Source organism: Cupressus sempervirens, chromosome 1 (genome assembly GCF_028749045.1).
Source record: "Cupressus sempervirens isolate cs-2001-9-10 chromosome 1, ASM2874904v1, whole genome shotgun sequence".
Taxonomy (NCBI): Eukaryota; Viridiplantae; Streptophyta; class Pinopsida; order Cupressales; family Cupressaceae; genus Cupressus; species Cupressus sempervirens.
The window spans coordinates 727928748-727933406 of record NC_143118.1 but is presented as its reverse complement, the minus strand read 5'-3'; the positions used below and the strand labels follow the sequence as shown (position 1 = coordinate 727933406).

Genomic DNA, 4659 nt, shown 5'->3' with positions numbered 1-4659 from the left:
TATCAAAGAAACCAAACAAAACATCGCACTAAGATGTGGATTGAGCCCCAACCTGTTTGGCAAAAAAGAGCACAAAATAATTCCAAATAGTTATGGTAGAAGGGCACATAAAGAAAAGGTGCTTTAAGGATCATAAGACCCACATATATGAAATATCCCCAATCTAAGAATACCATTTTCCTTAAAAAAAGAACTTGTTTATGAACTTAAGATTGTTGATGAAAATAAAATTTTAAATAAATGTACCCATTATTTTATGACTTGATGGCTAGGAGATGACTAAAAATCTATGAAAAAAAATATTAATTAAATATTGGAAAGACTACAATTTCATGCTACTTTCATTTGTTGTTGTAGAGTAGAGCTGAGATCTGGGTTTTTTTTCTTTATGTTTTTATCTAGTTATCCATGTAGTCCATATATCATTTTGAGATATATAATTCACTTGAACACAAAGATGAACAGTGAATAGAGAAATATGAAGAGAACCATGTAATATTTTAGGTCAAACTCACACCTATATTCCTATTGTTTATACTTTATTGTCTACCCACACTAAAGAAACAAGATTTGAAAAGAACAAATTGGAAGAACAATGACACTAAAAAAGTTTACAATTTCTTTGTTAGGTGATCTAACCTCAATTTTGTTGTTGTAAATGTGAGTGTGGTAAAAATATACCTCACTCATTTCTTCATATATCCATACAAGGTGGTAATTTGTAGTTGATAATTCATAGAAAGCATCTATGCGTCTCAAGCAGGTCTAAAGCAGGGTACTTGGTGGCCTATTTCTCCAATATTTTGCACAGATGCAAGAAAACCCACCATAGTAGCTCCATAGTAGGTCACATAATAGATGGGTTGCTCCAATGGCCATTCATACAAGAAATTTTCTAGCATTTTGGGTGTGTAGGCAAGAGAAGCTCGTCTATCAGACCATTTTTTTGTGATGGCGTGATGGTTTAGGTTGGGTTTCATCTAGGTAATATCCTTATTGACTAAAATATAAGAATAGGTAATGATTGAACAAGAATTTATAGTTTAATAATAAAGATTCCACAAATTCCATTAATAATATTCCTTCACAACTTACCAAGCAATAATGAAGAAAATAATTTTAGTAATCTTTAAGAATGCATTCACCCTCGTCAGGGAGTTCAATTTTTGAAATAATGCATGGTGTTTAATATGATTTACCATATTAAAGCAAGTAAAGGAACCTAAAGAGAATTTTATTGGTCAGATAAGCTTATAGAAAGAATGAATCAAAATTGAGAGAAAAGAGAACAAATTTGAAAATTGAAAGGACCTACAATTGTATACTTGAAAGAAGAATTATCATATCATATCACTATCATAACTCTCACTGGTCAAGCTTTCACAAGTTTAAGTCTCTCATTTTTATTTATCTAGCACAATTGAAAGTATTTTTAAATTTTGAGTGAAAGGGAGCCTCCATTATTGGTTCAAAGAATAAAAGGACTCTATAATGAATGATTCATCAAGAATACTACATAATAATTGGTGAAGGTTTTGAAAATGGGTTTACAAACTAAGTAGACTTAACCATTTAGAAAAAGCTCTTGATTTGGAGTAGTGTCAGGATGGGTGATCACTTAGAAGGTCCAATTCATCAACTTTGTGAGAGTCACTTGGATGCAATGACTATAAGTAATTCATGTATTCTCATGAGATAGGAAATCTAATGAACCATTGTTCATGAAACCTAGGTCAATGAGTTTGACTCAAAGCTACGTAATTAAATCTTGTTAGGAATATCACAATTGAACTTATGTGGAAAATATCTACTACTTATCAATATAGGAAATTTTTTACTACATATACAATCAATAGAAAATTATAGTGTTGGTCTAATACAACTCATTGTGTGTACTTAGCACACAAATGGGTTTCTTTGAAGCCCCAAAGAAATCTACAATATGAAAATTGCATGTTTTGATGATTTTAGATATGATACACAACCCTTCTATTGCCTTCCTTTGAAAAATAATGTAGTCACTGTGTAGCTTTGATTTTATAATGTTTTTTCATCTCCATAAGAATAATTAGACATGCCATAGGTTTTCAACAAAAGTGTTAAAGCTGGTAGAGAAGCATCAGAAAATGAGTTTTTTCTTTCTAAATCTTCTAAAGTATTATTTTTCATTTCCTCCCAGAGCTAATTACACTATTTTAAACATGGAATCCACCATCCTAGGTTGCGATACCCTGAATGAGTGTAGAACTCAACCAACTAATGTGTGATCCTCTCTCTCAAGTAGGTAGTAGGCTAGAAACTATAATGATTAATTTCTTAAAATTTGAACAATGTTAACTAGCCTAAAAGGAATTGACTTTCTAGCTATAGATTCAACTATCCTAATTGGAAAACTTAGCCACTTATCCTCCTAATAGCCTCAAATTCCTTTTCATTCCAATGTATTCTAGATGGAATTTGTTAACTTATCTAAGATGTTAGGTGAGATTATTCTACCTATTAAGAGATTACATTATGTTGTAATTGCAAGGCATAAATTCCTCGTACTGTCATGCAAAGTATGATTTGAACTATTGGTTACTAATGAAATGTAAATAAAATCATTAGTCGCTATTTTTTTTTCACTTGTAGGAATTTTCCAAAAAGAATATCACTTCAATGTTATTTTTGTCTTTTAAAAAAAAAAGATGTAACTTGATATATACTATAGGAAAAAAATTGAAATATTACATGTGATATATGATATCTTTAATCAAAATTTCCCTCTTTGATGTACAAATTTGTCAATTTTTGTATTTCTTCTCCTTAGTTGTTGTCTTCTATTACAAAAACTTACTAGGAGAAGATAGGTGAAGAACTTAAGAGCTTCCTCCTAGTTCTACAATCTCTCTTTTTGCACAATCCAAAAGCCAAAACCACAAAAATCATCAAAGGTATACTTGATGGAATTGCAAAAATTCTAGTGACTTCACAACTTCATATTTCTTTTTGTAGGGAAATGGTTGAGTAGACCCATGCAAAGAAGTGTACATTCTTTATGCAAAGGATTGAAGCAAGGATGGCTTCTTTGCTAATGGAATAAAAAAAATACCAAGATTCTTTGGCCCTCCTTTGTAGTCTTGTAAATGAGGCTTGGAGGCTGGATGACAAGTTGCTACTTTGGGATATTGACTTATTCAAATGAAAACTTAATTTCTCTTTGAGAAAACTTCCAAAGGCTAAGACTTCCTCAACAACAACACAGACAGCTACCAATGCTATTTACGTTCCTCCTATACAACAAGGGACTATTAATCTCCAAAGTATAATTCTTCATGCTAAGGAGATGGATTTTAAGATAGCTTTTAGTTAGTTTTTTTAGGCATTTGAGGAAATTATTGTACTTGAGGATCCTTGTGCAGTGTTCAATTTGAATTATATGCTTCTGTGTAAGATCATGGTTCACTAGGTAGATGATGTTGTAGGTAGAGGATCATTTTTAGTTTTCTTAAGACTATATATATTTATATGAAATATTGATGAAATCATTCCCTCCCTTAATAACAAGAAAATTTGTTTATAGATTGAGGCAACCCTTCATTTACTTTTGGAAAATAGTCTTTGTTTCCTATTGATTTTTCTATAGTACTATAACAACTAATTGGAAAATGAATGTCATTGACACTTTCTTTGATTTTAGGCCTCATTTCTTCAAAAGTTAGGTTGAACTACATGGGAGTGGAATTTGATGCCATAAAGGTTTTTGCAGATGCACATACAAAGCTATCCTTTAAGGACTTTGAAGTGGAACTTAGGAAAAATCAAGCACAACTAGAAGAAGACCCCATTATTAACAAAGATATTAGCATTTTGTGGAATGGAAAACAAAAATCAGCACAATACAATCTTTCCTTCCTATCACTAATCATTCTAAACTGATAATAAACAATGTGCATTCGTTTTATCTAGGATTACCTCCATCATCTATCATATTGTCCTCTCTGTAAATTTTTTGAAGAAATGAAGAATTTTTTTTACTTATTTTCTATTTGTTTAATTTAATTTGCTAAGATATTATTAAAAAAAATTTGTCAAGAATGGGAATAGTTGCAGTATTTGTGCTAGCATGCCTACCATATATCTCGTCATGCTAATTTGTGTATATTCCACACAACTAGACAATGTTCCTTCAAAAGAGAGAACACTAATAAAATTCATTTATTAACTAAGAGCATATATAGATAAAAAGGACAAGTAGTGCACTATTTCTTTCCATTAAAAAAGTATAAGAATCTATGATCATTCTCAATTGAAAACCCTTACCTGTGACCATTGTTTTGCAAGTTTCTTCAACCACATTTTTTCTCTGTTGTCAATGGAGCAAATAATTTTTCAATCACTATTTTGATTATTTCTTCAACCTCAGTATTTCCCTACTGCCAATGGATCAAATAATTTCACCAATCTTCTATTCCCCACATCAATGAGAGAGAATAAAACTAAATTTTATCTTTCTTATATATGGGCTTCAAATGGGTCAATGGCTTTTTTTATTGATCTATTATAATGATAGGACACATAACGTGGAATGATTAATCATTTATTAGTAATTAGAAATCATATATTTAAAAAAAGAATTAATTAATATATATCATTTTTTTATTTTTAAAGAAAATTAAA

At 30.5% G+C, this 4659-nt stretch overlaps 1 pseudogene; it reads left to right on the top strand.

Annotated features, from left to right (window-relative positions):
- The first annotated feature begins 748 nt into the window (after positions 1-748).
- Positions 749-3918, top strand: LOC149579998 (26S proteasome non-ATPase regulatory subunit 11 homolog pseudogene; annotated as a pseudogene).
- Positions 3919-4659: the final 741 nt, after the last annotated feature.